The following is a 13,234-nucleotide window of genomic DNA, read 5'->3' as shown; positions in this document are numbered from 1 at the left end:
TTTCCACTGTAAACATCTGCTGCAGCTGTGGAGGTTTGACATGACACAGAGAAGCCAAAGGAGGATGATGACATTACAAAAGAAAAACTCAAATATGATTTTAGCAAATATACCGATTATTATTGTTGTTATATTACATGTACTCCCATGGTAGAAGATGGAGATGTTCTAAAGCAACATGTTGTGTCACTGATGACACATGTTTGTCATGCAACAGTATTTACATTTTGAGTTAATTTAACTGAGTCGTGGCTCTTCGACGCTGAACGTCACCAGAGAGACTTTTTCTTTTTTTACTTTTACTTGGAGGATGTCAGACACCTCTCACCAACACGCTCCAGGGCCTGACCTCAAATGCCAATGCTGCATGTCTGTGGTGACCAAGCGGGTCTGGTCGGGTTCCTCCACGTCTGCTCTTCATGTCCTTTCTCTGCAATGAAAGCACCCGGGGAAAAGGCAGCCGGGCCGCGGCTGTAAATGAACGCGATCGCGCCGGAGAACGACTTGTGGGGAGAAAACGTGTCTCTCTGAAGTCCCTCGCTGCCACGAGGCATAACACAATTAGACTTGAGATTGTTTTTCCTCCCGCTCTGACCATCTGATTTGGTCTCTCGCCGGGCTATTCTCTTTCATCCGCTTTATTCCTCTGCATTGTCATAATGTAGCAGACCCGGAGTGCTCTCGCTGATCACTGGTGCAGCTTATCGGGGGGAAGTGGTGCCGCTTCAAATTGGGTCCCTTAATTTAGTCTCTCCACATTCATTCTCAGGATTACACCTCCAGGGGAGCAGGGTGTAGTGGTGGAGAAGACGGATAAACATTCGGTGCAGGTAGAGGATTCTCGAGTGGTGCATGGAAATCTCATGGATCGAATCTTTCTGTTGCTTCAACGTGGCGAGCGTTAGAAAGCTGAACAATGCTTCGCCCTTGTGTTTCTGTCGTTGTGTTTTTTGCAGAAGGCTCGTCACATTTAATCTGTTTCTTGACACAAACAATTGGGAAATTCAAATGTTTGCATTTTCCAAACATGCAAATAAGGAAAACAGGTGTATAAAAGCTACATATTTACGTTTAATATGTCACAGAGATGAATCCAAACTAAATGCTCAGCGAGTTCTCTCTGAAGCGATGGGGTTTAATGGGGGGCATTACTGTTTGCAGCTGTGAGGAAGTCCTACAGAGGACTTAACCGCCGTACATGATGATCCTACTGGATTTAATGTTTTTTTTTACTTACCGTCTTCCTCCTGCAGCCGCTCGTTTTCTAACTTTTTAGATGCAGATGTTTCATGAGCCGGTCTCAACATTCCCAGAGCAGCTGTCTCCAAATGTACATTTTAAGTAGTTTTTGGCCATTACTCATGAATACAAGAGTTGAAACAGTATTCATCTGTGGCCACGCTTTACTGGGACAAACGTAAAGGCGTAATTAAGCCATTAAGGCCACATCTGCCAGCCTAATTCATTTTTAACTCGCCCAGAACTCTGCTGTATATTGCTACAGTGGATGTGACATTTTAATCAAGCACGGGCTGTAAAAATGTTTACAGCCCGTGTGCAGAGGGCTTCTGCTCATGTCGCTGTGGAGAATAGTAACTCCAGGTCGGCCCTGCAGACCTCCCTAATATCATTACAGCAATCTGTCACACAGGGAGCACAAAGCAATGGAAAATGGTGCTTCTTACCAGTTAAACCTGTATTATTTATGGAATACTTAGACTCAAGGGGGAGCTTATTACATCCGTATTTTTAAATCTGTTTAAATACTTCTTTCTCTTGAGATTTTCTTTTTTTTAATACCGCCTTTGGCATAAACACTGGGACTGGAAATAGAACTCTTAGATTAATTTGACACACAGAAGGCCATCTTGAAACACCAAAGCAAAGGCCTACACCATGACTAATGCTGGTAAGTATTGTACATGCATACAGTATATATGATATTATGATTTCTGGTTTGTATGGATAATCCCACATTTAATGCAAGATAAAACCATAATGTGTGGGGATTATTGATAAAATGGCGCCAGTTATAGAAGAACATCGGGGATGAATTGTTTATTCCCCACCCAGAGACTGAGTAGGGGGTCAGCCTGTTGAATTTAGAACAAATGAATGAATGGCGTCGTCTTTGTTCGGAGACCCTGAGGAGCATTTGAAACAGACCGGAATGCGGCGGTCGTCATCACACAGTCGCTGGTTGGGGTCTCCAGCGGTGTTAGTGATTCGGGGAGTGAGCTCCACACTCTGGCGCTGCAGTGGAGCTGCTCAATAAAAGCAGACAAAGCACACACACCGCACCACAATGCGCCCACACAAATGCTACATACACATACACAACTCCTAAAGTGAGTCAGTGAGTTTAGGCAACCTTCGGTACTCTTAAGATCTCAGAGTACCAAGCATATTTACAGCTTGATAATTTCCCAGCTGACGTTAAGTGAATGTGACTCTTCATGGCGGCGGGCTTCATGAATATGCATGTGCAGCTGAGGAGCGGCTTCTGTTAACAGCGCACAGCTTTCACGCTCAGCACCAGCTAAGCACATGACTTGACATTCTAATGATACATTATTATTGCCATTGTAATGATACAAATTGTACTGTGACATTCAACAGTATCTCATAAATGGGTTTGTTGAAACGTCCTTGCGATGGAAATATCCGACACAAGGCAGTCATCAAAAGCTCCCAGCATTTGGTAGAATGCAATTATCCTCGACGAGGGCATTTCATGATTTTGTTAAGCCTTCTGTCATAGCAGAGCTTCTCTGGCGCGGCGAGTGGGACGCGGCAGACAAACAGAAGAGGGCGAGGACCGTGTGCTGCTCGCTGCTGGTCAGGGCCCCGGACAGCTCCCTGGGGATCTGACCCCAGTCACACGGTGTTAATCCACTAACCCCGAAGCCCATTCCACAACCCAGATTAAAGCTGCTAAACTGGTTTAGCGGCCTTTTTGGATTGGTGAACTCAGTTTCATGCTGTCTGAGGAGCTGCAGGACAAACGCTGTATTCAGAATGAACTGAAGCTCCGGTGGTCGGTTTCAGGGACTTGAAGTGGCTTCCCGATCACAAACCCTGTGATTTACACAGAAACACACATACAACATAATATCAGGTAATGATGAGTAAAACTATACTTTTTTATTATAGTAGGTGTGATGCAGGTTTGATGTAAGTGAACACCAAAACGATGCTTAGCTCGAGTCGGCGGTTGCCCCGGCAACAGGCTGTAACTTTGTGACGTTCACTGTTGCAAACTAACTGTTGATACAAAGAAAGACTCAAACAAAGAGGGGTAAGCCAATGCGTTCATATTGTGTTACTGCAGCTGTGGTGAACATGGTGAATAAAACATCTTTGTGTAGCCTCAGCGTGACAGCAGTGTTTTAAATTACACCCTTTCACGGTGATACCTCCATTCCTTCGTTTGAACATTGATGAAATTGAAGGAGCGCTTTAACGAGCACCGTGATTGTGACGTTAAATCGAACAAAGCCGGCTTTAGACTTTGTGTGACAGCTCCTTGTATTATTTTACTTGTGTGAGAGGAACAGGATTCCGAGTCACTGTAATTATTTAATTCTTTCTCAGATTCTTGTCACGTTCTTTCTTCCCTTGTCTGTGAATCAACACTTTATCCTTCTTCACACAGACCCTTATCGTGGGTTCACTGAGTCGTGCTGTTTTTTTTGTTTTTTTTTGGAAGGTTGTAATTGAGAATTCTTGCATTACATTAAAATCTTTTCACTGGCGAGACGGGGGACAAAAGTTCAAGCGGCGAGTTGCTTCAGAGTTTCAAAGCCTACGAAACGTCGTCAAAACTCTAAAAAAGGTTCAAGCTTCAAAAAGCTTAAATCTTCTTCTTTCTTCTCCCTCATCTTCTTCGCAGTGTTCTCTCTCTCAGTAAACAGGGGTTTTTCTTCTTGGTCTTTTGATGTTGTGGATTAATGGAAGTTGATCACTTCTTTGACGTCAATAGGAGGTAATAACTGAATCTTTTTCCTCTCAAAGGTTTTCCATCAATAATTCCTCTTTGTACCTTTTTAGATGCTTTTCTCGTTATGCCGAAAACAGACAGAATTTTCCAATAACAAGACACGCCGTGTTGGAGTCAGTCATTAAATGTCCTAATCATGCAGATAATTTCCCTTGTTAAATCGTTTCTCCACATTCCCTTTTAGTAAACAAAGAATAAGTTCTGAAGGAGGAGAACGGATGAGATGATAGATGCCTGCTGTTTTGATGAGCCTTAAGGTGACCTCTCTAGAATAATGGGGACATTTCTGCTAGATTTCAGATCTATTTTCACCATTAAAAGTAAAATGTCACCAGGTTACTGAGCATCCAGAATTTAAAAATGTAACACAACAACTCGTCCATGCCTTGAAGAATGCAAGATGTCTTGAAGTGTGACACCGTGTTCCGCTGGTCTGTTCTTCAGATTCATTCATCCTTCCTCTACCTTTGTCCGTGTGTTTTTTACTGCTCTTCATCATCATAACCAGACAAAAGGTAGTTCTTCATCTGCGCCCGTTTGGACGTTGACGAGACTGTGGAGCCTCCAGAGAAGCCCTTTGCCTGAATATGTTTGTGTAACTGTCTCATACTTTGAGATATTTTTCCGTTTCCATTCACCTGGTCTTCAGGAAGCATTCAATTCAACCAGCAGAGACTTTTGGTGTCTGTAAGAAGCTCGTCTAATGCACCACATACGGTATATTCATGTTTATTTAGGCCCAGAATGCCGGATACGAGTTTGTGACTGCGACACTTCTCTCTCTGTTTTATCATTGCTACAGAGGACTGTTTTCACACCTGCTAGAAGGTACTTTTTGGGATTAATAATGTATTTTTTTCCTCTCTTCTCTGTTGGATCTATCGGCACTTTCAGATGCTTTTTACTGGGAAGTGCATTTAGGTTTCTCTTACCTGGTTCTCATGAATAACTGGAGCACCAAGGAGGCCTTTCAGTTCCTGCTTTGATTAAACATACATTTAAATTCTCCTGGTATGATTATGTAAATATGTTCTATAATGGATTCTTAATTGAAGATGCTGCTGCTGTAGATTGACGTAAAAGCCTCGGACGCAGCTGCTCGTTTTCTTCACACAGGATTATTTGGAAATCAATTACTTTAAATTCCACAACTGGTGTTTTGTGCTACTTTCTTTTTCCTAGATCATTACCACTCCATCCGTCTAGAACCTCAAGCAAGAAAATTGTAATTCAAAACCATACACAACTCTCAAAACTCATAATTCACTTGGCTAAATTTAGAAAATGCAACCAGTACCGGTTTCCCAGTATCTAATGGTACTCACTAGAATGTCACCCTCAGTGCAGGAAGTACATTAAATGACATATTCAGGCAAAATGACCTAATAGGCTGGTGCTGGTTGTCAATCAGATGGCATGTTGAGGATTAAAGGGATGACTGACGACTGTCTTCATCTCTGCCAATGTCACGGAGATTTGAAATCACTATGGAAACTGAGATTAAATAAGGTGACAACATCTGCGCCCCGCCGCGTGCACACGGATGTTAATCTGCAGGTCTCAGTTGTTAAATCTTTAATGTCTTTTCCATGGATTATTTTTCTCATGAAGACGTTGCATGTAACACGACGCTGTCACACCGAGCACAGACGGCCGGCCTATCGGTGGAGTGCGAGAGGCCGCGCCTCTCTTCGATGGCGTGTGGCGTGGGCGCTCATTAGACGCCCCTACTTGTGACCCATTGCCTCGTTTATTCTGCCGTTCCTTTTGCATTGTTGGCGCGGATAACTCTTTGGATGCTGCGAACAAATCTCACATACCACAGCGCCGAGTACCAACCCTTCCTTTTAAGTGCTAATTGACATTCAGCCAAACATGAAGCTGCACTCGCAGTACGGTAGTTTAATGCAGTATTCCATCGTTCTGTGTACTGTTATTTCCTGACGCTTTGCTGATATTGGCCTTATTAAATATATGCCAATAAAGCGTTTGGATTTCAATTGAATTATGTGGAAATAATCCACGTTCTATTTAGTAAATAAAGTCAGGACTTCACCCTTTAACCTTCACACGTATGCTGTTTGGTGCTTGATGCGGTGCAGCATCCTTCAGTCTGTTCTTCCCGCTGAGGCCTTTTCACGCAGTGACGCCTGGCTGTAGGCAAATGGTAAAGAGGAGGTGGATCCTCTTCATAGAAACAAACAGGAAATCTCTGCTTATTGTCGCTCTTTTGAGGGGCTTGTATTTTAAACTGGGGGCTCGATAACTCTTTTCAACTCTTATCTGGGCCACACGGAGGAGATTTACAGGGAGGCGTTAGCGATGTGGGACGTATCCCACAGGCCAGACTGTAAAGGAACACAGAGGACCCCCATCAAGGATGCCTTTGAGGGATTACCGTGAAGCTGGCCGTTAATAACACGGCGCAGCATGGGGCGATGGAGGGTTTATTGAGAGATGCTACAGAGGCATTTGCAACGCCGGGTGGTCGTGACGAATTGTTCCTCGGGTGGGACCACATGGGGAGCGTATGAACGGGAGAGATGGCTCCATTTGTTTCATTGATTTTCTATATGCCTTTGCTATAAATACAAACATGAGGGAAAGCGGGTCCGAGGTGCTTTGTCGTCAGTGCAGTGCCTTACTCTACATGTGGCCTCTGCAGGGTAACGTGTGTGGAACACAGGTGAGCCAGATGTCCTGGAAACATGTCAGTGGGTTTCAAGTGGGTTTATGCGTCGAGAACTAGTTCCAGTGGAAACCCGTCTGCAACAAGGTGAGACAGCGAGGAGGGCGGCGAGGCGTTGAGGTGCTCTATGTGCAGATTGTTTCCTTGCATGTCGGACTTTGAAGCAGCCTTGTGTGGGTCGGTGGCCCCGCTTATGCAACACTGCCAGGTCTTTATATATCTATAACACACAGTTTCCCCCCCATGCGGAGCGATGCAGTCTCTGCTCCCTCCCAACGGCTCAGGCCTCAAATCTAAAGCTAAAAACTTTGCTTTGCCATCTTCCCTTTTCCTCCCAAAGGTTGATCTTTTGACCCCTTTGTTGTATGAACACAAAACCACTACATTGTGCTCTTCTCCTCGTCTGCAGCATCTTACATGTTGCATCCAAAAGGTTTTACATCTATCTGAATCGCAGCTGTCGTATTTATTTATGTGTCGTCTTGCATGTGCATACATTAACAAACTGGGATTGTGTGTAAGATGTTTTGTTTCTACTTCCCCACTTCAGCAGCAGGACACACTGCCGTGATTAGTTCTCCTCGGGGGAAAACACGGCATGTTTACACTAATCCATCCTGACGGCAGATATTTCACAGATTTCCTTCAGTTCTTCCTTCATTTCAAGTTGTTCTACGTCTCGCCCTGTTCTCAATCAATTGCTCCATTTATATATATTTACTTACTCCATTTCTGTGCCATTTAATGTCTTGAATTTGCATTAGTGGCTGTGCAGAATGAAAACGTAGCCTCATGTTCCGTCTGGTCTGATTCGCCCTTGTTTGTTCCCTGCCCTTTATTCCTTTTGTTCCCTATTTGACATTATTTGGCCAACTTGTTTGTTGTCGTACCCAGTTTGTTCAACCCTCTGTTTGTCGTGATGCTTACCGAGAGCAAGGATGTATTTGTTCTCTGTTGTTTGCTGTTCTCTTCGGTGGAGACCAAACCTACGAGAGGAGTTGTTTGAGGACGCCGAGTCCCGCAGACGGCGTTTTTTTTTTCTTTTTCCGTCTCGTTGCCACGACATGAAGCGAGAAATGCCAGCGCTGCGTGGTGATGGAAGAGAGCTCGGAGGTGGCAATGACCAGTGTGACACCCGCCATTCGGCCCCGACCTCTGACTGCATGCAATCTTTCCAAGCATCTGGCTCATGGAGACACAAATGTCAAGTATTTCCACATGAGAGTAGATTTTTGACCCTGGGGACTCGCGGGGCCCCTTGGTTGCCTTCCTCCCCTTTGGGATCGCTCATTCCCTCCGTCCCTGCGTCTCCATCCTGCTTCCTCCCTCCCTCCCTCCCTCCCTCCCTCCCTTCCTCGCTCTCCTCGCTCGTCTCCACACTCTGGCAGGAACTGTTCACTTGTTCGTAGCGGACGTTGTGTTGATGTCGCTGAGGACAATGGCCGCCGGGTGTTTTGTGATGTAATGATCCCTGCCATTTTCCTGCCAACCCCCCCCCCCCCTTCGCAGTCAGCTTCGGAAGGGAGGAGGATGGAAGGTAACGGGCCAAACACAAACACGCATGAGGAGCCAAGCTTGTGACTGGCACAGCTCAGACATGTTCAGCCACAGAAGTGAAGAACACACAAACTCTACCTTTCCCCGAGCAGATGCTCCTGTCTTCTTTTTGTTATTTAGATGTAACCTTTCAAAAGTTAAAAGTCATGTCAGAAGAGCCAACCCCATGCAGCTAGGGACGGGGATCCATATTAATCGACATTACTACCGTGCCTCTTTCGGCTTTTTCATTTCTAAATAATTAAAGTTTCAATTGTCTATGAAATAAGACATAGAGAAAAGATAGAATGTATTTTCATTTGAACAGAAGCTGCAACTGCAGATTTTTACAGAGTAACACTATAACCTCAATAATATCTCGCTCATAAGCAAACCCACATGTCAATAATATAAATAATAAAAGAGCATAGATTCTTCCTTCAGGTGGTAGCACGGTGAGGTGTTGCTTTGTCTCTGCCAGTAGCCACTGGATACACAAAATACTTCTTAGTGAGAGAAGAGATAGCCGAGCTAAAACGACGCCGGCGTCCATAGAATAGAATGTTCACTTCCAACTGTATTATCGTCATAGTGACAGAAATCTGTTACAGACTCTGAGAGGGTTTTTTGTCCAAAGAAAAAGATCCTCAATACTTGATTGCGTTCTTTGCAGAGCTGGTTCTGTGATAGATTTATGCACATCGTATGCTTTGCTTAGGACTTTATCACTTTAATCAGCCCGTATAGGCTTTATAGTCCGTGTGCGGTAACTTCTCCGAGGTCTCAGGAACTATTGATCCCAGTTGCATTTGGCTCCATCATATCCATTATCCAGCATGTCTGCTCTCATATGAACGGTCAGAATACCGACTGTTCTCAGCACAGCCGGAGTTCACCTGCCAAGACGATAAAAACCTCTGAAAATGCACAACTTACCATTTGAAAAGCCATAAACAAAATGTTTGTAAGTTGTTGCGCATCCATACAAACGTATTATAGAGTCAGTTTTAGACATCTTGCTTCAACTAACAGCTGACCTTCAATTTACACCAACAGCTAAGCTATAATGGATGGACAAAGGAAGTGAGAGTTTTCCCGCTGCGCGACTTCACGATGACGTCTGAGCTAAAACGGAAGGTTAAAGTCAGATTGAAATGTTTTTACCAAATTCCGTACACTTCATCATAACTCTTTAAAATAACTAGTTGATCTGGTCTAAGGAAAAGGCTTAAACCTAAATATTCTAATCCGAATCTATTCACACAGAAACACAGCTAATAGGAGGGAAAGTGTCCGTAATTAAAATGTACATCAGAAGTTCCCGTTGAAAACGCACCACAGGCTGCTCTTCCATCTGTTAATTACTGTGAGGGGCTTGTTAAGTGAGTGCCATGGCAATATGCTCATTTCAAATATATTCAGCTGATGAGCATTCCTTCAATGATGAGGTTTACAAGCCAAATCTGCTACATTTCTTTAAAGCTTTCCTCTCTCTCATGTTTGTGCAAAACAAATTATATCGTGTCGCAAATATGCGCTACACATTTGATCTACTGTAAAAAAACAAATTCATTCCGTTGCATAAATAAGACGTTAGATGATGCGTCATGTCACTACTTTCAAATTCAAAAGTGTTCTGCACAAATGTGATTACAGAGAGGAATAAAGAAAAACATCACGCTGACCTTGTATTGATGACACAATGTATTTTTTTTCCATCTTCATGCTCACTAAGGCAGACTCTAAATCCTCATTCATCATCGCCGGCATCTTGCTGAGTCATGTCTCCCGGTACAACGCTCCCAACGGTTCCCTCCTCATTCCCGTGTCGTAAAAATGTCATTTTAAACAATCTAAGTCTGTGGGAAATGACTTGATCCCTCTATTGTCCACCAGACCTCATCGTTTAGTGTTACAGTCGTGTGTGCGCTTTCTTTGTACCCAGTCAATCACTCACCAAAGAGCCTCCGAGCCCTGTACGGCCGGCTGAAATGAGCATCGGAGAGGATCCTTGTTCTTTAAAGACATTCTGCATGTGTTCCGCTCTCGGCCTCGGAGGAGGTATTTCTGCTGTGGATGATAGGGTCAGAAGACAGCCGAGTGCTTCCCCTTTAAGCCTCGGCTTCTTCCAATCATCTCAAATGACTGTGCTCAGGTTACACAACCGTGGTTATGATGTGGGAGCTGGAGCCAGTGTGGTGTCTCTTCTCCTACCAATGAATCCTGATTGCAATGATTCACCCTCAAAATTAGTCGCTTTTCTCCTCCTGCCAGCGAAGTGCTTCCAGCAACAAAAGCATGTTTGCGCACTTTCATCTGGCCGTCCCTCGCTAAAGTGGCATCGCCCCCTCGTTCCTCTCCTCGCTGGAAAAAAAAAAAGGAGATTTGATCACCGCTGCCAAGCGCAGTCGAAGCACAAGTGTGGAAATGTAATGCGACGAGTGGGAGAGATCTGAGATCTGTGAGGCTGTGAAGCCTCCATCGGGCCGGCGTAAATAGACGCTTTACCACACTGCAGCCAGGAGCCGAATCTGTTAAGATGCTAAGCTAAGGTGCTAAGCTAAGGTGCTACATGAGGGTCCTTTGTCTCGCTCTCTGTGCAAAGGTTTCTTAAAGAACACTCATCTTTATTTTGGTGGATTTCAATAATTAAACGAGGCAGAAATAAAATATACATTTTGAAAATGTCTTTACACCTTAGTTGTGGATTTTCACACAACTGCCACAATCCTCTTAGCTCAGAAGAAGAGCTGCCCTCGACTTGTCAGAAGCCATTTGGCATCGGCACGGTTTCTATTTACATCCTTTTTGTTTGTCTTGGGCCTTTTTTTTGACTGACACCTGAGGTGTCAGTTCCCGTGTCAGGGAGCCCCAGACAGAGCTCACCTCTACAGAGCGCATCTTTATTTGTGTAGGCAACGAGGAAGGAGACTTCTAATCACTTTCGAGCGATTGGTAGTGACAATCCACTGCCTGCTGAGATGAACGGCTCGCTGGTCCACGGTGAAAAGCAGCCGTCAGACGAGGGCCCGCGTACGTAGGTCCCTGCAAATCATGCGAAGCGCGTTTACACTCTGTCACGCAGTGATTGAGACGGACATATATATACGACACATTGTAGTCCAATCGGGACGGACCTAAAGCACATAGTACATATGTATCTCAGTCTGAATTTAATTGGGACCAAAGTTTCTAATTCACTTGATGTTGGATTGTCTGAGGCGCCGTTGGGCGTCGAACCAATAACCTCCACGGGAAATGACCTGAATGTCGCGCTCTTTGCTGAGGAGAAATCACGCCGACAACGTCACTGAAGGGCTTTGAATCTTGTATCCTGACATTACGTGCGGCGTTTCTCTCGTTACCACGGATTTGACATTCCTCAAATTGTTGCCTCAACCCGACAGTCTGAGCCTGCAGCTCCTGAAGCCACGAGTGACACTACACCAGGACTTTTCTCTTTTGCGCTCCTTCGACGTGTCGGATAAAACACCGGTGGGACGGCTGCCATGAGGGACGTATCTGAGACATGTACTTCCTGTACGTATCTCAGGTCCATGCAGCACATTTACCTACTTTAAAACATGTTTTTAGAAGCCACAGGGTTAATTAGCCGAGCAGAGCTGTCACAGCCTTTGATGACATGGATTTTGTCATTTGCATTAATCATTATGCTTTGGCTTTGTTATTTAGGGATTATGGTTCTGTTCTCTGTAATACGTTGCTCATACAAATCGATAGGCAGAGACCCGTGGGGTCAGACCTCAAGTGTCAAACCGCAACGTTTGAATGAAAAGTGAGATTGATAACTCGAAAAGAACAGTTACGAAATAACAGTGTGTGTCGCACCGATGTGAAAATGGTAAAACTTGGGACTCAAAATTAGAGACGCGAGATCTTGAAGCTGCAGTTGAAAAAAAGCCAAGCGGCTGGTGAGGGCTGTGAGGTCGATGGCTGCTCGTCTGATGTGCTTTTTTAATTACCCTCATTGAATTCATTATTTATTTGCTGCGTTGAACCTGCTTAACCTTGCTGCCCTTCAGCAGTGGGGAGTCAGCAGAGACCTCCACCTGTGGGAGGACGTCCAAGTTCACTTCACCTCTTTCAGAAGTGGAATTCATCACGTTTTATGAATCGGTACTATGTTGTATTAAGATGCCTGACTCTTTCAGAGGTCGCTCCGTAGACGCATCAGCAGTCGGCATCTCGCTGAAATTGTTTTTTTTTTTTTTTAAAGAGAGACGATGTACTGATATGCAGGATACCGAGTCTTCTCACAGTCGGGTCGTCGTGTCCACGCTGAGGTGCTGCCTTGACATTTATGTCACGCCGCGTGCTGGTACTTGTCAAAACAACTTATCACACAATTCACACATGAAAGACAAGCTACATGGTTTTAGCAAAATCTCATTAAAATATGATGGATGGACAATTCTGTCCTCCAGCGGCATTGAAACGCGCTATCTAGTCATTCGCTCAAGGTGTCTAATAACTGGGTACAAGCGGTGCATCATTTTGACCTGTATGAAGGTCAACATCAACTCTATTAACATCATTTGTTCATATTAAGATGATCACTCTTGGCCATGACCCTAAAACAGGCTGGTGCACCAAAGTGTAGTGAAATAGTGTCCTATAGAAATAATTAAAAAGTATAAAAAGACAACAACTACAGTTTGGGGAATGCTTCGTTAATAATTCCTGTACATAGTAACAAGGATATTACTGTCTGTGTAATTTATAATCATTGCTCTCAAAAAGATTTTCACCATCAACTGTGTAATTCCATACTTTAATACGTGTGTGAGCGTGAGCTTGTTGCCTCTTTGTGTTTCTGATCCTGGCATCTCGTTGTGTAACTGATATCTGCAGTGGGCTGCATGTCAGCCAGGAACATTAACATCTTTGTTGTAAAGCTTATTTTGTGACAGAAGCATTTAACCAAAAAGTTACTGGGTTAGTTTTCCGTTTCATTCATTTGGTGAAATAAAGCACCGTCTGCTCCTTTT

The 13,234-nt window shown here is 44.2% G+C and overlaps 1 protein-coding gene across 2 annotated transcripts in view; it reads left to right on the top strand.

Moving 5' to 3' along the window:
• Window positions 1-13,234, top strand: part of lingo2 (leucine rich repeat and Ig domain containing 2) — a 128,694-nt gene that overhangs the window by 41,395 nt on the left and 74,065 nt on the right. The gene's annotated exons all lie outside the window — the stretch shown is intronic.

Source organism: Pungitius pungitius, chromosome 2, assembly GCF_949316345.1.
Source record: "Pungitius pungitius chromosome 2, fPunPun2.1, whole genome shotgun sequence".
Taxonomy (NCBI): Eukaryota; Metazoa; Chordata; class Actinopteri; order Perciformes; family Gasterosteidae; genus Pungitius; species Pungitius pungitius.
The sequence above is the reverse complement of the archived record's forward strand: the minus strand, read 5'-3'. Positions and strand labels throughout refer to the sequence as shown.